A 20,583-nucleotide genomic window follows, 5' to 3' on the forward strand; every position below is an offset into this window, starting at 1 on the left:
GCTTCTGAGTAATTTTTTTTCTTTTTATAAATGTCTAGAAAAGTTTAAGGGCAATTCAGCAAATAGCAAACCAGGGAACTCCATAGCTTAGCGTTGTAGAGCTCTGAGCTATTGCTCAAATTACTGTTGTCATTCCTGGGATGGGAATTGAGGACGTGGCCATCAAAGGCTGTTTGAGGGAGACTGAAGGGCCAGTGTCTCCATCCCACTTCTGCCGCTTCAATCTTTCCCTCTGGGAAGCCATAATTTCTCTCTGAATACATGAGCTCCTGGAGAATGTATTGTACTTTAAGTTTTGGCATGAAATTTCTTCTTTTAGAAAATATGTGCATCAATCAGAATAATTTACCAAGAGAAAATTACCTTTCCTATCAAACTTGCATCTGTGTTTCAGACCTGAAATTATCTCGCTTGTAGCCATCACATCCTCTTGCTCTTGTCTGCAGAACAGAGGAGCCTTTGCCCTTTCTCATCCCTTGGGTGAGAACTGGGAGGTTTTCACAACCAAGGTGATTTTTCTAAGCTTAGAAATCATTCTGGTAGCTTCCTTCTGGCACCGCTTTAGATGTGTCATCTCCTGCTATAAGCCACAAAACCTCCAAACTGTTTCACTTCAAAAATCTGATCTCATTCTGTATTCACGAGTGCTACAATCCTGGTTTTCTTTGTAACCTCTTTGAGACTGACTTAGACATCATGCTGTGAACCTGCTGAGGCACATCCTGTAGTTGCTTCTGTCTGGTTTTGAAGTCTTTGGGGTTTTTAAATTTTGTATATTTTGTTTTTATATTGTAACGTAAGAGTAGTTGCTAATGGTTAAAACTCCCAGTTGTTCTCTCTGGCTGGCGAGCTCCATGGGATGAGACCCACCACCAGTGCCGTGGTTGAGCTGGTCTCATCTCCACAACAGCTCCAGCTCAGCAGCTCAGTAACAAATCCGCCGTACAAGAGCATCTTCCTTCTTGAATGGCTGAGCATTTGTAAAGCTGGTGGAGTTTTTATTCGCAGATAATGGTACCGTTAGTGTATAAGCTCCTCTCTGCACGTGATGGGATTGCGTTGGCCAAATCGCATCCCTTCCCAGAAACCCACTTAGTGCCCAGAGGTTCTCACCTTCTGTTTGGACACCCCCAGGCTGGGAAGCCCCCACCTCTGAAATGGGTGGTGAACGTTGCCCAGATGTCCTCTCCTACCCTGTCTGCTATTTGTGCAAATCTCCAGCATTAGCTCCTGTGCTGATTAGCTGATGGCTAGTCAGAAATCAGTGTCCAAGTGAATGCAGTATTAACCTTGTTTGTTGTTAGAGAACTCTAATTTATTTTAGTGTGGTACTTGGGGTTTTTTCCCCACTAAAAAAAAGGCATTTCTATAATAAACTGATTTCTTGTTGGCCAATTGTTTTCTTGGCTTTCACAGCCAATATTAACACCTCTTTAGAATTTTTTTGTTCTCCGGAGGATGCATTTTTGTAATGGGCTTTGTGCACTTTATTGCATGTGCTGGGATTTTGTTCACAAGCCCTATAAAATTTCTCCAGAGGTGTTGCTGATGACAATAAAATTCAAGAATAACATAATGTGCTTTGTTAAACTGTCTTCAGTTTGCTATGAAATGAAGAGACTGAGTTTTTCGAAGTAATTTCCAAAAGATTGGTCTTTGGACTGAAGTCCTGCTCTGGAGTTCCACGATGTGGCATCTCCTTCAGATTTGGGCAGTTCCAGCCTGAAATGACCCTGGGCAGGTGCTTCTGCCTTTGGAAGCTGAGACAGCACTGCTTGGGTATTTTGCTTCCTCTTAAACGCTCTGTTGTGTTGCCATCCCCAGGGAATTAGGGTTGCTTCTCCTGCCATCCCAGCGTATTTTGGGGCAGACACTGCTCTTCAGTTGCCATCTCCTTTATATGCTCAGGTTTAAAAAGAAATCTGGTTGCTCTGAGGTCGCACACCAGCTGTCTGACCACAACGATAATCAAGGGAAACACTGGGAGAGTTGCAAGTGGTTAGTTTTATATTCCAGTCACTGTCCTCTCTGCTGGTTTTCCCCATAATCCTTAATGATGGCTGTTGTTTCCATTAATGAGCATCCTGTAGATTTTCCTGTATCCTGTTTCAAGCAAATCGTCAACAAAATATTTCCAAGTCTGCCTTAACCAGAGCTGCGCTCGTCTCTCCTCTTGTGGCATAAGAGTCTAACAACAAACATGCGGTCAGCTCATTGTAGAAAAAGCCAGATTTTTTTTTCCCTTTTTTAAAATAAAACTTTCTCTAAATGTGCAATCCTCAGAGAAAATGAAGATTTTCATGGGGTTTCTTTTGCATCCGTCTCAATGGTTGAGTGACTTTCTCCTGTCTGATTAATTTGTGCCTGATTTTCATATCTAGAATGTACTGACTTCATCTATGTCTGAAGTTGTCTCTACATCTCTCATGGAAGTCAGAGCTTTCCTTTCTGAATTAGATTTTCAAATATGAATTTTAAAAGGAAACACTCTAATTTTAGTTTGACACTTGCAGGCTCTGTTAGAATTTGCAAATGAATGTTGTCTTCCTTGGAAGAAACAAATTTTGCTTGTATGCTTCTAATAGAGCTTGAAATGACAAGTAAATAGGCTTTGGCCTCATATACATTAGCACCTTTTAATATTCCAGACATTACCATGTAATAACTTCATAAAATTTTTTCAATTAGATGTAATTTGTGCCACCAGAGCAGGCAGAGTAGATGCAAATGACCAATAAACCAGAAGATTTGAGATCATCCTTCGTAATGATGGATCTTGTGCAGCTGAGATTTTCAATGATTCATTATTTGTAGAAGGAAAAAGATGAGTGGTTAATGTCAGCTTTACTCCTCATGAGTACTTAGAGAAAAGGAAATAGGTAAAGGAAAATAATAAAGTTAAACAATAGGCTGGTTTAGTCATTATTATTTCTGCCAAAATGTACAGACCCTCCCTGAAAATTTGGATTCTCTTGTATCCCATAAAATAGGGGATAATATATATTAATGTGGCCTGTAAATGAAGGAAAATAAAATTCACAGCAGAGATCTTTGCAGCTGGTAGTGAGAAGTGCAAAACGCACATCACAGTTCAGATATTTATTGCAGATGTGAGTCAGGGCACCAGCAATGACAAATGTCCCACCGTTTGGGTTCCCAAAGGAGGCTGTAACAGGCCACATGCCGAAAACTCCAGCGCATAAAGTATCTATGACAAAATATTAAGCCTTGAACTTTCTATGTAACAGACCTACTTTTGGCTGTAAAACTCCTTTAAATTTGTTCTTACTGAGGAATTGTACTCGGGTTCCTTTGTGACACTCAGCCGTGGCGGGGTCAGCGATGAGCCTGATGCTTGTTCTGCCCTGAGAACTGAAGTAATTAAGATGTCTTGAGGAAATGGCAGAGAGAAACCTTTTAACTAGAAAAAGTGCATGCATTTTAACAAATACGCTCTATTCTGGCCAAGAGGATCAATTCCCGTTTTATACCTCCACACTCCAAATACGACTCACATAAACCCCACAATTACCTCCTTATTCTGCTCAAGCCTTGTGCTCCTGCCCCGGGTCAAAAGCTGTTAAATCGAGAAGGAAAGCTCTGGTGGCGATGCCTGATGGACCCGCACAGAACAGCGGGGAAACGAGCGAGAGCCTGCCAGGTTTATAATGGCTCCCTCGAGGTCAAGCCTGTGCTTCTGGTGGGTGAGAAATAAATCCTTGAGAAGCCTCGTTAAACTAAAAGTTTAAAGAATAAGCTCTTTGGCTCTCTGCCTGTTGTGTTCTGTGCTGCTGGCTGCTCAAACTGCGGGGGTGGATAGAGGAAAGAGGTTCAGGAGATGTGGAAATCGGGGATGCTGAGCACCTGGGACCATAGAGGTGAGGTCATAAAATCATGGAATGGTTTGTGTTGAAGGGCCCTTCCCAGCTCCCCCAGTGCCCCCCCTGCCATGAGCAGGGACATCTTCACCAGCTCAGGGTGCTCAGAGCCCCGTCCAGCCTGGCCTGGGATGTCTCCAGGGATGGTTCAGCCACCACCTCTCTGGCCAACCTGGGCCAGGCTCTCACCACCCTCAGGGGCAACAATTCCCTCCTCATGTCCAGCCTGAAAGACAACCAGTGAGGAGCCTTCCTCAACATCTGCCGTCATGGTTAAAACAGAAGTTATTGAGTTATCTCTGGCACAGCCACAAAATGTCCATCAGACAAGTTTGCGTGGGGGTATTCCCGTCCCACCATGCAAATCACTTAGACTGGACATTAGGAGACATTTCTTCATGGAAAAGCTTGTCGGGCATTGGAACAGGATGCCCAGTGGTGGAGTGACCATCCCTGGAGATGTTTAAAAGACATAAAGATGAGGTTATTAGGGATATGGTTTAGTGCTAGATTTAGGTTACAGTTGGACTCGATGACCTTGAGGTTCTTTTCCAACCAAAATCCCAGAATGTCAGGGGTTGGAAGGGCCCTGGAAAGCTCATCCAGTGCAATCCCCCCGTGGAGCAGGAACACCCAGATGAGGTGACACAGGAAGGTGTCCAGGCGGGTTGGAATGTCTGCACAGAAGGAGACTCCACAACCCCCCTGGGCAGCCTGGGCCAGGCTCTGCCACCCTCACCCCAAACAAGTTTCTTCTTTTATTTAAGTGGAACCTCCTGTGTTCCCGTTTGCACCCATTGCCCCTTGTCCTGTCACTGGTTGTCACCAGAAGAGCCTGGCTCCATCCTCCTGACACTCCTCCTTTCCATATTGATCCTCATGAATGAGTCCCCCCTCAGTCTCCTCTTGTCCAGCTCCAGAGCCCCAGCTCCCTCAGCCTTTCCTCACACGGGAGATGCTCCACTCCCTTCAGCATCTTGGTGGCTCTAAAATGATTCTGTGATTCCATGACTCTGGCTGAGCTGGCTCTGGTGGCTTGCTGGCAATACCAAAAATATTTTACATTCCCTGAGAAATTCCAGTTTTGTGTTTGCAACCTTATTGAAAACTGATGAGCACATGGGAGGGGAGCTGCTGTCATTTTTAAAGGGCACCTTATTTTCACTGAAGTAACTTGTACTCTAAGACCAGTGTAATACTAATTATTAAATACTTTAACTGCTCACAAATGCACGTGTTATATTGCAAATATTATTATAACATTTAACTCAAGGGAAAAGAGGAGTGTCCTAGCGTTGTCCCCTCCTGCCTGACAACACCTAATCCCTTTGTATTTGCTACTAGAGTGAAACCTAGGCTCTGTGCAAAGCTGAAATTTGCATCAACATGTGAATTTACACTTTCCTGGGTTGGGAACTCTGTGGATTTGGGATTTAGGGCTGGGCTCTGCCCAGACATCCAGCGCCACGGCTGAACCTCCCCTGGGGAAAACACCCGGGCCAGAGCCCAAGGGAGCTCTGCAGGAGCCGCAGGGGTGGACGGCGGTACAGACAGCAAAGTCATTTCTTGTGCTGAATGGATTTGCAGAAGCAGACGTCAGAATTGCATATCTAATGATCTAAAAGTCTTTTTAGCATAAATATGGCTTCTTCCTTTCCGTGCTCAGCACTGGATGCATTACTGCCTGTTCTGATCAATGCTGGATATGCATTGTAATATTCAGATATTTCAGCTAAATAGTTTGTTACAGCTGGACCATGTATTCCAGTTCATTAGGTGACGCTGAGGAACCTTTATCAGGAAATACTTTGTCTCGATATGTTTGTGCCTGCAGATATATATGTGTTTCCTCACAATGCAGGACTGCAACCTGGGAATGGACTTTATGCCCTTCAGAGCTTGTACACTAAATAAACAGCAAAACCACGTTTTCACTACTTAACCAACGTACCAAATGAAGTCAGGATCTCGTTATAGCCGCTGGCCAGCGCATTCCCTGGCAACCAGCCTCAACCTCTTCCCCAGCCACGTTTCTTGCAGTTGGTTTAGAGGAGCAGAGGGATGCTGGGGTGATGGACACTGGGGACAGGGCTCTGCTGCCTCCTGCTCATCCTCTTCCGTGGCTTCAGACCCGGCTCTGTGTGCTTAGCACAAGATATAACTCAATTAAGCAATACGGGGTATTTATCACTTGGTGTGATTAAGATGTGGATCTGCAAAGAATGCAATTGAAACCTGGGGATGAGCGGAACAGCCCATGTCTGTTTTCTGGGCTGGGTTCTGTCTCTCGGTGCAGAAGCAGCGTTTGCTGTCAGACGCTGAGCTCCTGTCCCGAGCACCACGGGGTCCGACCACGTCCCAGCTGGGCGCTCTCCATCGTCCCAGTGGGACCAAAGGGCTGGTCACGATTTGGGGGGTCATTTGGGGGAACAGGGTGGAGAATGATGCAAAGCAGTTCAGCGCCAGGAAGGACGCTCAGGCATGAGCAGTAGTGTGAACCGTGTCCTCATCTCTGAGGCTGTGCTGTGCGGCGGCTGCTCCCTCAGTAACGGGTACAGTCATCTGCATTTTCCACTGATTCTTTTCAAGAGCTGTTAGCCAAACCACTAATGAAGCTTGTCTGTGTTATCCCTGTGCCTGTACTCAGCATTAAAACCCTGGTACTGCCCTCTGTGCTCTTGGCACTCTCCTCATTGGTGTCCGTGCCCCTCAAGGACACGTCCCTGGTTTCTGCACACCAGGCACATCCAGCCACAGTCCCCGTGTCACACCAGCTGCTTGTGCCCCTCTGAACCGCCCATCCTCACCACACAACCTCCTGCGCTAACCTCTCCTGTTCTCCACTGCTCTCACTCCTCATTGACCAGCATGAATCTTTAAATTGCAATATTTTCTGTCTCCTGCTGCCTGAGCAGCATCTGCGCTGGCACATACAGTCCAGCCTGGCTCCTTGGCCCCGCTTGGCTCTTCTCAAGTCAGGATGAAATTTCTAAGGAGTTTATGGTAACAAACTCCATAATGAATGGAAATGTCCAAATGGAGCGTTTTGCTTGCATGCTTCCAGAATGTGAGTCCTCATTAAAACAGAGCTTATGTACTTAGAGGGAAAGCAAAGATCAAAACTTCAGTTTATACAGTATGAATTACTATCAATGAATAACAGTAACTCAGCTCTTTGGGGTAGATTTGGTGATTGTCTTTGATTTTTATTGTAAAGTTAAAAAAAAAAAAGGGAGGGGGGAAATGTCCATGTAGTCCTCAAGTGTCAGCATGAAGAATCCTTCTTTACATGGAGAAATTCTGCATGGAGCTGGTGGAAAGTCTGGTGGTGGGGCTGGCGGGGTCTTCTGTGGCTCGAGATTTTATTGTAAGTAAATGTAAATTAGGGCAGTGCGATGTCAGCCCTGAGCTGGGCTTATGAAACAGTTTTGGGTTTTCTTTGTTTTTTTTTTTTTTTTTTGCTTTAATCCCTGTGAAATGATAGAAAACAATGATAGAAAAGAGTTCTGTAAAAGTGCTTCATACTTCTCAAAAATCCAATATTGCCAGTGCAGTAAATGGGCTGTAATTTTACGTGGCCTCTCGTTCGTTTTCTGCCCCCAGCAGTAACCAGCAAGTGGTGGTTTAGTGTTCTGCTTTGGTTTAGTGTTCTGCTTTGCTAATGAATTTTGCTGGGAGGAAAACTGCGGGTTGATCGTCCGTCTCCCGTATCGCACCCTCTCCTAACGCAGGCTGCTAAATCTGCTTTAATATGGGGCGTTTGGGGTGGGAGACTGAGCCAAAAGAGAGAAAATTCCTGCGGAAATTTTATGCTTCTGGAGTGGCTTCATTATTTTTGACCTTTATCTCAGTAAATGTGGGAGGAGGAAAACAAAACAATAAAATAGTATGCATTTGGAATTCTTGATCGTGCTATTTCAGGAGGAAGGTAGGCGCTGCCTGTTGGAAATGGCACAGTCAAAAAAGGAAGATAAAGTACATGAGAGAAAACCATCGTCACCAGAGGCGGGATGTAAGGGCCGTGGTGTTCTGGGGCAATTCTTCTTCCCTTCTCTCCTCAGTCCATTATCAGCTGGATCCTTTGCGCCTTTATTTTGCCTTGGTCTTGCTCATGCAGCTCGTTATCCTGCACACGGCTGTACAACAGCAATAGTCCACTTGCCTGGACTTTAAGGTGAAATACCACACAGGCCGGTATCTCGCTTTACCGTTAAACTCTTTGGTCTGAGTTAAATACAGAGCTACGATTTAATGAGGTTCAGTATATGCCACGTCCCTTTCTGTTTCAGTAAATAACAGATTGCAGAGTGCATATTACCAGCAGACGTAAGAGCCCGTAGGTTCACACAGGTTTCTTTAAGCTAATGTGCATTTTTGCCCAAGTGAGGACTTCAGTTTTCATCTATAAACACCAGGCTCCAACATCTGTTCATTTTCCAACTAATGACATTGTCTGGCAAGAACAGGAGCCATCTGCATTGCAACAAGCTAACAAAACAAGGCGCGTTTTTAAAACTATTAGCAATTGTTCCTGTTACTCGGTGCTGGTGCAGGTTTTCAGCAGCCGCAGCGAGGGGACCAGCAAGAACTCCTTGTAAATCCAAGACGAGCCTGGATTGCTCACGACACACTCTGAGCAAGCAGATTATATATATATTGTTTGTCTGTAAATGCAGTTTAGGATGCTGAGGGTCAGGGCAATGATACTGCTAGGGAGAAAATGGGAAGAAAAGGCAAGCCCAGAGCTGGTCAGCACAGGGAAGGGCTCCCGCGATGCTGTGGGAATGTGACTTTTAAAGCAAAGATCATCTGTGTTCCTGCATTGTCGTGTGACCGGGTGCTTGCAGACGCTGATGGTATGGTTACCTTCAGCACAACGCTTGTACATCGAACAAATGCAATAAAGGTTTATTTAGAATAGCGCTTCTGTCCAAACAGATCAATTTAATGGTTATTTAGCAGAAATAAATTCAATCTGGCACAACGGAAACAGCAACAGGAGAATCTAAATATAGCAGCAGCAGCAGCAGACACTGCTGTGTTATGTTTTTCTACCTGCCGTGTTGGTTTTTAATAGGGAGAGAAGCTGTGGGTGCTGGAGGGAGCTGGATCGCTCCCACAGCTCTCGGCATGTTCGGGGGGATAAAGATGAACAGGCTGGTAAGAAAATGGCAAATAATGGCTGTGTTAGAGAGGCAATGTGTCCTGGAGGAGCTGACCAATCTAGGGGATATAGGAAGCAGCCTGGATATATATGGGGGATAAAGGAAACCTTCACAAAATGAAGTTATCAGTTAATTGAATACAAGATAGAACAACATTGTTAAATGTTAGGGGGGTTTAGTATTTATACTTTTCTTGCTGTAACTACACTAACTTAGGGATGGTTTAGGTAAGCAAAGCAAATTCCCAAATTAACCAAGGCTGTGAGGAGCTGGTACCCGTGTCTGGGCGATGCTGGAGGTGGTGGAGCTGGACATGCTGGACTGTTCCCGCTCCTGCCCCGGCTCCGCTCACACCTCCCGGGTGACGGGTGGCTCTTTGTGTAGGACACGTCTGCAGTCAGGGCATGCCTGGACATGGGGAAGAAATTGCTGCCCCTGAGGGTGGTGAGAGCCTGGCCCAGGTACCCAGAGAGGTGGTAGATGAACCATCCCTGGAGACATCCCAGGCCAGGCTGGACGGGGCTCTGAGCACCCTGAGCTGGTGAAGATGTCCCTGTCATGGCAGGGGGGGAACTGGGGGAGCCAGGAAGGTCCTTCCAACTCAGCACTATGATTCTGTTTTCCTGCATTTCTCCTTTGCAAGGGATGCTCTGCACACACAGAAGCAGGGAGCGGGATGGTGCCGGGGAGGCTGTGCCATCTCCTGCCTTGGGTCCTTGGTTCAATGCATTCAAAGTTCTTTCTGTAAAATGCTTAAAGCATCTTGAATGCTCCAAATGCAGCCGAGAACAAACGGCCGGCTGTGTCACCTCCGGGCTGGCTGGCGAGGTGATGCCGAGGGACATGGCCCGACAGCGGTTTTCCCAGCAGTTTGGGCAATTACGTTGATCAGATTTGTTCCCGTCTGAGCGCACAAACCCCTTTGTGCTCCCCCCGCTGCTCCTGACCCACCGCGAGCCCAGGTCAGCAAGGGAAACCAGCTGCAGGAATAGAAACACCATTTCTTTTCCTTCTGAGCAGCCCAATCCGCTCACGGACAGACCCAGAAGCACTTGGTCTAGCAGAGCCCTAAAACGGCAGCAGTTCCAGACCATTAAGCTAAATCAATTTTGTGTTATCATTACTAAGTTACCTGTTGGAAGAAGAATTCTCCCATCTTTGTGAAGGACAGATTTTTATTTCTGCTAAAACGTTTGCAGCTCAATGAACAGAATTAATCTATGATTTGGCAGTTAATGTGTCCGCAAGCTCTCATGAAAGAAGAAAAAAACTTATTAAACTTAATCGGGTTTTAGGTTTTCATTATTTCTGCTCTAATAAACCCAGGAAAGCACACTGCAGGAATGTGAAGGCTGAGTGGGCTTTCAAGGGTGGACTGTGGGGCTCTGGCACCCCAAATGAGGGGCAGTCCCTGCCCTGCTGGGGTGGCCTCCCCAGTAACCTCTGGATACTGGGTTACTGGAGTTAGCTCAGCACAACCTTCCCTTCCCTTCCCTTCCCTTCCCTTCCCTTCCCTTCCCTTCCCTTCCCTTCCCTTCCCTTCCCTTCCCTTCCCTTCCCTTCCCTTCCCTTCCCTTCCCTTCCCTTCCCTTCCCTTCCCTTCCCTTCCCTTCCCTTCCCTTCCCTTCCCTTCCCTTCCCTTCCCTTCCCTTCAAAATATGCTTGACATCATTATGCTAGTAAACAGAATACATTTTTATATGTTATATTAAACTATATTTTTAATAGATAAATTATATATATATATATATATATATGATTATGCTTTTTAGTGACATTTCTCCTTTCCCAAGGAGCTGTTGATATTCAGGACCTTGCTAATTAGTTTCACAGTCAGAGCTGGAATTAATGACGCAGAGTCAGATATTTTCAGTTCTTTCTCCACCTCCCAGGCGTCTGCTGTGCCGCTCTGAGACGTGCGGGACTGTGCTGGCCTCATCCTTTTCCTGGGTGCTGGGGTGATGGGCAGCGCTGAGACCTGTGGGTCTTTCTTTACTTGCTGAATAAATTGTCAGCGAACATCTTGTTCCAGATCGTTCCTCATCTGGTGCAGCTCGTATCCCTTTGATAAAAGATGAAGCAACAACAATAACAACAGGCTGCTTTTGTGCCATGCATGAAATCATTATTTAAGTGCCAAACAGGATTCTTAAAGAATTTGGCTCATACATGTGAATTGCTGGTGGAAAATGCATGTAATTAAATGTTTTTAGAAACTCATATGGGAATTTGAAACTAGTATCTGCAGACAATAAATAAAAACAAAGCTACCAGGATGCTGAGGAAAACAAAAGACAGTGGGAACATGTGAACATACTTAATTATAGTGAAAAGTTATAATTACGTTTAAAAATGACTTTTCATACTTGAATGCTTTTGATAGAGCTTTGATTTCTTTAAATCCAGAACATGGGGCTGGATGTTTGAATTGCCATGGTTACTCTGCTCTTGATCACTGACCGCTTTCCAAGCACCTTGTATAACGTGAATATTTGCTCCGTGATGGTCTCAAATTCTGGTCAGTACGTGTGTGAGGTGGGACGTGCTGTATTTCCAAAACACTGGGGTGTTTTGTGGCAGTAGTCAGTCATTGGTGTTTTTTGTTCTACCTGATGATACTCAGCTGGAAATACCTTTAATAGCAGTTGGTGAATCTGGGTTGGAAGAAGATAATATGTTCTAGGGTTTATTATGAACAATATAATTAAAATCAGTATTTCCAAATAATTATTTTGACTTGTCTGTTGGCAGCATGATACTAATGTATCATTTTATCCTGGAGAGCAGGAGGTGAGGGGAGACCTTCTGATCTCTGAACTGCCTGAAAGGAGCTTGGAGCCAGGGGGGTCGGGCTCTGCTCCCCAGGAACAAGCGCCAGGAGCAGAGGAAACGGCCTCAAGTTGCCCAGGGGAGGTTGAGGTTGGATGTGGGAACAATTTCTTCCCCAAAGGGCTGTGGGGCATTGGAACAGGCTGCCCAGGGCAGTGCTGGAGTCACCAGCCCTGGAGGGCTGGACAGACGGACATGAGGTTCTCAGGACATGGGGTAGAGGTGGATGTGACGCTGGTAGGAACCAGAAAATGCCACTTTCTGTTTGGTGTCTTGCAGCAGCTGCAGCTTTCCTGCTGTTAACCCTTGGAGTTAGGAGTTTTATAGTGAATTGCCTTCATGTGTTACTGCAAACTTCAGCATCGCCTTACAGACCATCCGTGGTTGGGCTTGGGTACCGAATCTAGCAACGTGTTTACCAGCTGTTTTAATTTCTGCACCTGTGACAAATATTTCCTCATTTAATCCCTTTCCTACTAACAAAAGGCACAGGGAATATGTGTTAGCCCTGTGCTTTTTGGAGATAATTCACTGCGGGACATTAGGCAGCTGTGGGTGGTATTAACGGCTTCCTCTGGCAGAGAAATAAAGGTGTTCCTGTGCGGTGATTGCAAAGTGTTGCAGGAATAGTAATGGGTTTGTGATACTCCTGCAATTTTCTTGAAGCATTTTTATATCAGGTGCCACTCTGAAATTACTGTGCATTTGAAAAGAAACATTATCAAACATCTGCTTTTGTTCAGCCATGCATTAACAGCTGAAATACACCTTCCAGATGAGGGGTAAGGAACCAGCCCGCAGGAGCTGCGATGCCCTTTGCTGGTTTGGTCCGGCAGCAACTGGGAGAAGTTGATTTGATTAATTTCTCTATGGGAAAAGCAGGCAAACCTGGGGCAATCTGAAGCTTTTTCCCATGAGTGCCTCTTTGCTGATTCTGGATGTCGTGTATATGCCCAAACCGCCCTGCACACCTCAGCAGAAGCCATACTCAGCAGTATTATTTAAGAAATAATGAAGTAATACCGTTATCTTTCTTCTGGTTTGCCAAGGCCTCTGTTCTGCACACCATTGCTGGATCATTGAGATTCTGCTTGGTCTTCCTTTGCCTGTTGCAGTGGGAATTTTGTATGTGCAAGGAAAGGCAATTCAGCCACTAGATGCTGTTTTATTGAAAATGCCTGTCAGTGAATGTTTTTAACTAAAAGGAAAACAAAGTGGTTGAATTAAGATTTTTTTTGTTTTAAGATATTTTTAGCAAAAGCATTTACGGTGCAAGCACTAAGCCTGACACTTTTGCACATCCCAACTCTAAAAATGCTTTGTTCTCCCAGGAGTTTTAATTAGGTAAAACATATAGAGAAATGGTGAAATATGGTTCTGAGGAAAAGCTTTTTGTGCAGAGAAATGTGTGAGATGTGGCTCTCCCCGCCATCCTCAGGGCTCCTCTCCAGCCATCCAGCAGAACTGCCTTCCAGCGGGAGACACATTGTTCACTGTTAAATTCTTCAGAAAAAAAGACTTGAAAACTGCTCCAAAAAGCAGAACAGTTGAAGCGCTGCACATTCTCTATATTCTTTGTGTACATACACTGGCATTTCAGACAGTTATACAGCTTTTCCGTGATGTCGACAGGGCGTAGAATCGTTCTGCAGTTATCACAAGCTCCAGCCAACACTGCAGAATGAGACAGAGACCAGACTGGTCCGGGGTGCAACGTGTCCCCCCCAGCTCCCCCGAAAGGCCCAGGGATGCTGCAGCTGGAGCTTGCCGGCATCCCTGCCCTTCAGACATTTTCTGCAACCTTTTTATTATTTTTTATTGTTTTATCATGATATTTATAGTATTTGCCTATTAGATTTGCCCGGAAGAGTTATCATCTGTAGCAGCTCGGTGGGTTCATATACATATATATATGTACATACATATATATATATATGTATGTATATGTATGTGAAACGTGCTCGTTGCTCTCTGTCTCCCTTGGCTGCAGATGGTGCCCAGGGAAATTAAACTCTTTCCTATTTTATTTTTTAATCACCATCTGAATTTGTCCACAGCTACCCTGTTACTTAAATGTATTCTTTCTGCTGAATGTGAAAATTTCCCATATTGCTTAAACTCAAATGAAAATATTTGGGGGTGAAATATATCCAGGGATACCACTGTACTTTGTTTCATATTTAGTTTTACTTAAATCTTCAGCACATTCTTATTTTTTTAAAGAAATGAATGCTGTTAAGTGACTGAAAGATTCAGGCAGGCAGGCATCAGCTGGGGAAGAAGAAAGGCTTGGGTACATCCTGGCCAGCACTTACAGAAGGGTATGCAGAGAATTCAGTGTTGGGAATTCAGAGTGTTGCTGTGCCAGGGGCGTCTCCAGGTGTCCTAAAACTTGGGGAAAGGATGAAAAAGATCCCCAGTGGACAGAAGCGTGTGTGGGCAGGTACGGCGTGAAGCTTTGCTGCTACTTGCAACCCAAATTAATGCCGGGCAGGGGGATTTTGGTTTCTGCCTCTTCCCGCATCCATCACCTCCCGTGGTTTGTGTGTGTCCCTGTGATGAAGTTAATTACGGGGGCTGGAGGGAACTGCTGGGAAATCAGAGCTGTCCACCTCCTGCCTGTGGCACTTTGCTCTCCCAGCTAATTAAAAAAAAAGGTGTTTTCAGTTTGGTGGTGACATGTGTGAATGTGGCAGAGAGACTGTCATAACTCCTGTGGTTTTGTTGCTGGCTGGTGTTTTTCATGTGTTTTTATGGGTTTTGTTGTTGTTTGTTTTTTGGGTTTTTTTTTTTTTTTTTTTTTTTTTTGTCTATTTGATTGGTCGGTTGGCTTTTTGGTAGTTTCTTTTTTGTTTTGGTTATTTTGGTTTTTTTTTTTCTGGGCAACTGTAGTAGGGTCTTCCAAAAGAGCCAAGATTTCCCAGACCACCTCCTCTCCCACCTCCTATTCTATTTCTCCTTTCCTGAAATGATCTTCCTTTCTGCCAAGCTGCTGGGCTGTGGGACGCAGCCAGGCTCAGGGACAAGCACATTGCGTTTGCTGGAGCCAAAGTAGCGTCCCCGTGTCAGCCCAGATGTGTGGAAATCTGAGGGTGACAGGGAAGGATGTGCCACTTGGGGTAGTGCATGCCAAAGAAAAAAGGAGCAATTTACTATTTCACAGAATCCCAGAATGTCAGGGGTTGAAGGGCCCTGGAAAGCTCACCCAGTGCAATCCCCCCATGGAGCAGGAACACCCAGATGAGGTTACACAGGAAGGTGTCCAGGCGGGTTGGAATGTCTGCACAGAAGGAAATGCTGAAATGCTGTGTGCTTATGTACCTGATCCCCTGGATTTATGCTGGTAGAATATTCTTAATCACAGTGTTATATATTTTATACACATATTTATATACATATTTAGATGTATTTATATATATAAAAGTATATATTTTATATATAAAGGCCTGCTAATCTCCATGCCCCTCCCAGCATTTTATTCCTTTGTGCAGGAGGCTGTATATTCATTTATATATCTTGCCATGAGATGCACAGAATTCACTAACACTGTTCAGCAGGGACTGATGGAGAGGTCGTTATGTGTAAGGTTAGTGCTGGTCCAAGTGACAGGAACTCAGAGGCTATCAGAGCTGTGGTTGTGATTCAAACATGAACAAATCCCTTTACATAGGCTGATTATTACTGGAAGTGATATTATTTTGCAATTATTTGTTTCCCAGAAATGTGATTAAAAATAATGTTTCGGAAGGGTGTAGCTCATTAATTAAGTCTGGAAAGACCATTCCATCTAGTCCAAATTCATCTCAAATGGGACAAGTTTTGGTTGCTATTGCAAAGTATAAATAAAAGCTCGCTGTCCTCTACTTCTGTTTATTTGAAAGGTATAAATAATTGGGATTAAGGCTAAGAGGTTGCCAAGGAAACAATCAAACTTTGGTGATAAGTACCTGGTGCAATCAAACATGCTATAGACATGGGAGGTAACACACAAATCTGGGTGCTTGGGCTGAAAGCTGCTTCTCCTTCACATCATAGAATCACAGCATTTACTATCATTGTATTTATTATGTGCAGTTATCCCAGTGATTTCACTGCATAAAGTCAAAGCCTGAGACATTTTAATTTGAAACCTTTTTGCTATTAACTCCTGAGACAAGCAGGATTTCTGTGGGTAACCACCTGTGAAATTCAAACTCGTGGTGCCCACATCTCCTGGGAGATGCCGAAGGTCCCCGGGGCTGCACCGTGCTATGGGAATGCCACCAATAGTCACCAGGATACTTACACATAGCCACTAGAAACCCCATTTACGTTACTGCCTTTCTCAGCCTGAACTGGCAGTGACAGCAGATACAGAGCTCTGGATGCAGTTCACGTACCTCTTGGTGCAATTTAAGAACGTAAAATTGGAGTTGTTGCTTCTTCATAAAAAATCTCATAGGAATTACAGTGATACCTAAAAAAAGCATTTTGTTTATTGCTCTTGGTTACATAATCAGTCTGGAATACAGCATTTGCCTGTTATAGATATACTGACTTCTAAACTGCTGAGAAAAAGAGAATTTAATAGACGATGGTCTTGGTGATTGGCCCTGGTGAGCTTCCCACGGAATATCAACCACATCCCCCGTTGCTGAAGATGGATGTAGCACCAAGTCCTTGGCTTCTGGAGGCAACTGAAGCCCATCGGTCACTTTTTAAACGGTTTCCAGCTATTCCATTATTACCCCTGAGTGCTCCAAGCCAGGTCGGCAGTCAGGGGGGTGTGTGGGGCTGGGGGGTCCTGGCCACGCTCTGCTGTCCCCCCCACACATCTGCAGTGCCACAACACTCAATGTGGCCCATTCCCAGTGAAACCAGGGATGACACTGCCAATTAATATTTAACATTTAGAACAATGACTAACGCTTTAGAAACCATTTCATTTTCAGTGCTCCTACCTCCATCATTATTTTGCATAGCGAAGTGTAACAGTCAAAATAATTATTCTGAACCTGGGAAGATAATCAATGATTTTTGTTTTCCTTTTAGCCCCTAGGAAAGGAAAATCCCCACAGCACGCGTAGGCCGGCTCTTTGGCTGAGTCAGTGCGAATGTAGTCTCGGAGAGACCATATATAATTCATCCCTGTGCTGACTCCTGACTCTGCGGAATGGGAATGATATTTAAAAGGGAGGAAGAGCAGCAAGGCTGCGGGTTCCCTCTGTCCTTTCCTTGGTTCTCTGAGGTCAGTTGTCATGCAACACTTGCCAGAAAGGGTTTTCTCTTAAGTATACATTTTAAATATAATTGTCTTAAATATAGTGCAATGAATGTTTTTAAATGGTGCAGTATTAATGGGGTTTTGCTCTCTTTCTATGCACATAGCTATAACTATAAATCGATAGGCACACAATACCCACTTAGTATGTGCAGATAGGATATAAACACATGTAAATATATTTCAGAACCTATGTGGTTCTTCCTAAGGAAATGTAACCCACCTTTAAGATGTAGGGCTTTGTGCTCTTTAAATTTGTACAGCTGCTTTTAGCTCTTTTAATTTATAGATTAAAAAGTAAGGTGATTAATAACACCAAATAGTCTTAGATTAACACAGGTTATTTTAAAATCTTTAAAAACGCATCTTGCAAAGCAATTAACACTGGTTTTATGTATGCATTACAATTATGCAGGCTTACCTGATTGTATAATGCACGTTTGTTGACAGGATTCCCAGCCAGGTTTGTAAGAACAGGGCTCCCTGAACCGCCCATCTTGGTTGAAAGATGTTTCAAGGTTCTGTTGGTAGTTCTGACAGGCACAGAAACACAAAATGAACACTGAATAGATCAGCCAGGTTCCAAACTTACAAACTACCAGCACAGCTGAAGTTTTCCAGTCATTTAAGAGCTAAATTAAACAAATCAACAGTGAACTCAGCCGCCGGACCAGTGGCCACACTCGCCCTCCCCAGCAACTCTTAATAAAGCCCAAGTTTTATAAAATTTCATCTCTTGATACTTCTCAAAAGATATAGTATATACGCTATGTACAACACATAGAGTGTATCTTGCGCCGCCCAAATCATTTCAGTAAATAAATTTGAAGTGACTTTTGTGTTGCCACATTATTTAAAAACTGACATTTTTTGAAGATGGGTTAAGGAATGGAAAAAAATGAGAGAATAAAGAAAAACCAGGAAAAAAACCCCTCCTATACCCGCTGAACGCTGTTGGCAGCTCCCAAAAGCTGCGCTGGTGCCCGGCAGCGATGGGGAGGGTTCCCGAGGGTGCAAAAGCACAACCTCCGCAGCGTGACAGGGCGGTGGGAGCGATGCTGCTGGTGCTGCAGGTCCTGCCCGCCACCCCCGCGACCTGCAAATCCCGTCCCCAAACGCAGCCGCCCACACCACAAGGATGCTCGGGTGTGTTGAGAAAACAAACACAGGCCAATGGGTTTTTACAGCCGTAGCAAATCCTTAGTAAAATGTGTGTTGTTACAAAACCCTCTCGATTCACAGGGCAATGGGGATGATTGGAATGGTTACAGAAAAACCATTCTCTAATCCTGATCTCCCCTGGAAACCCAAGAAGCTCTTTCTTCCCAGATACCTGTGGGACTGGGGAGGGTAATCTCCTTTTTGTTCCTGCTCTACAGCCAATAATTAATTTCAAAACACCAAGTGGAAAACACTGGGGATAAAAAGGAGAGCGGTTACCATGGCATTGCAGGATGGGCTGGCTCCATCCTTCTGCACGCACGCTGGGATGCTCAGCTCTATGACGGGATGCTCAGCTCTATGTTGGGATGCTCAGCTCCATACCGGGATGCTCGGCTCCATGCCAGGATGCTCACCTCTGTGTTGGGATGCTCAGCTCTGTGGTGGGATGCTCAGCTCCGTACTGTGATGCTTGGCTCCATGCCAGGATGCTTGGCTCTATGTTGGGATGCTCGGCTCTGTGCTGGGGTGCTCAGCTCTATACTGGGATGCTCAGCTCTGTACCGGGATGCTCGGCTCTGTGCCAGGAGGCCAGGAACCAACTGAGGGGTCCAGGAGGATGAAGGACCCACTACGGAGTACGATGTGCATGGATCCCACAGCTGGGACGTGTCCCCACACCCCACGGCTGGGACACGTCCCCAAACCCCGTGGGACACCCGGGCATGACTGGCTGGGGGATGCAGCTCTGGCCAGTGCCTCGCAGCAAGCAGGAGCTGCAATGCAGCCCATTCCCAGGTACACAGCTCAGAACAATCTGAAATTCAGCCTTAAAAGCTGCTGGGATGTCTGACCTGTGGGTTTCTCTTCTCTCGCTCCAGCTTTGCCCCGCCGAAGGCTGGTGCTGTGTGCGCCGTGGCAAGGGCAGGACGCCAGGATAAATCCGCAGCCATAAATAAGGGCGCTAAACTCCTCTGCTATTAATAAAGTACATTATACCGGTCTCTTCAATGCTGTAGCGCGTAGGTCGTACATATATAACTACATCCATAAGCGTAAGCACTGTGCTCATTGCTCCTCCACGGTGCCTTTTAACAAACCCATCTGGTATATTAGCATTTCTTCTAATTAATGTCAACTCAAATCACAGCCACCTACATAAAAACACAGTTCTATACCAAATACTGGGAAAAGCTCTTTTACAAATAGCGACAACATTTCAAACAGGCCTGGCTGCGCATAGCAATGCGCCCCGCAGAAGGGGTTGTTGAGAGCAGGAAAAACATGGAAAGCACACGTAAAACTTTATCAAACATGAAATACTTGCTCCCGCTTTCCCTGCCATACCGGCGAGGGTGAAAATCAGAAAAATGAAACAGGGTTTTAGGAAGTTGAATAGGGGTTCATTAGTGTTTATCACATATTGATCACTTCTACCAGGCACGTCCTATGTTCTTGCCCCAAATACTTTATAACATGATATCATTACCTTCAAAGATCTTAGTGAAGTATTTGTGAGCAGTATCTATGTAGGACTGAAAAATGAGCACATGCCGAAGTGCTGCTGCTCCTCGGAAGCCCGAATTTTAAATTCTTTGGTCAAATCCTCAGGAACATCTGCAGATAAGGGTTATGTGCACAGTTCCACCAGAACAGACACAAATAGGCTGTTAAAAGAAAAGAAAAGGTAAGGCAGAAAAAGGTCTGATCCAAACAAATAAGGTTGTTATTTGGTTAGAGTCAAGATGTTTTTCCCATCCACAAATTTGGATTATACAGGTGTGTGCACATATTCTGCTTCCATGAATGATGACGTTATACATATGAATACATACCTGCCATTTCTCATTTCAGCCGCTTGTTGCTTATTCACAATTGTTATTGACATCAAAACTTTCCAAAGCAAAGCGCTGCACTGGAACAGTTCAACAGTCAGCACCAGACATTAAACAACTGGATGGTTCACATGCCAAGAAAGCTGTACCTGCACCCGCTGCACGTGGGATCTTCGACAACGGTAACCTTGGCAAGAAACCCCGCTTGAAGATGTTCCTGCAGCACCCGCTCTGCTTTGGCTTTTGGCTTTAGTGGATGGAGTTCACCTTTGTAACCAGCTCCAGAAATGCACCAAAATAGTCAATTCTGCTCCACAAAACCGTAGTTTGTCCAGTCACTCTGTGACTTCAGTTCTGGGGGACTGAGTCATCATGCAATTCACTTTTCTATTATTTATTTCTTATTTCTATAGAGGCAGCGAGCAGTAAGCTCGTGTTGGGCAGCGTAGCACATT

General features: G+C 44.9%; 1 long non-coding RNA gene across 1 annotated transcript; it reads right to left on the reverse strand.

Annotated features, from left to right (window-relative positions):
• Nucleotides 1-2,178: 2,178 nt before the first annotated feature.
• Nucleotides 2,179-4,024, reverse strand: LOC110364163 (uncharacterized). The gene is made up of 3 exons (XR_002422738.2): nt 3,533-4,024; nt 3,290-3,372; nt 2,179-3,208 (listed from the first exon to the last, which is right to left on the reverse strand). It is a non-coding gene; the product is annotated as an uncharacterized LOC110364163 (long non-coding RNA).
• Between the last annotated feature and the right edge of the window lie 16,559 nt (nt 4,025-20,583).

Source organism: Columba livia, chromosome 7 (genome assembly GCF_036013475.1).
Source record: "Columba livia isolate bColLiv1 breed racing homer chromosome 7, bColLiv1.pat.W.v2, whole genome shotgun sequence".
Taxonomy (NCBI): Eukaryota; Metazoa; Chordata; class Aves; order Columbiformes; family Columbidae; genus Columba; species Columba livia.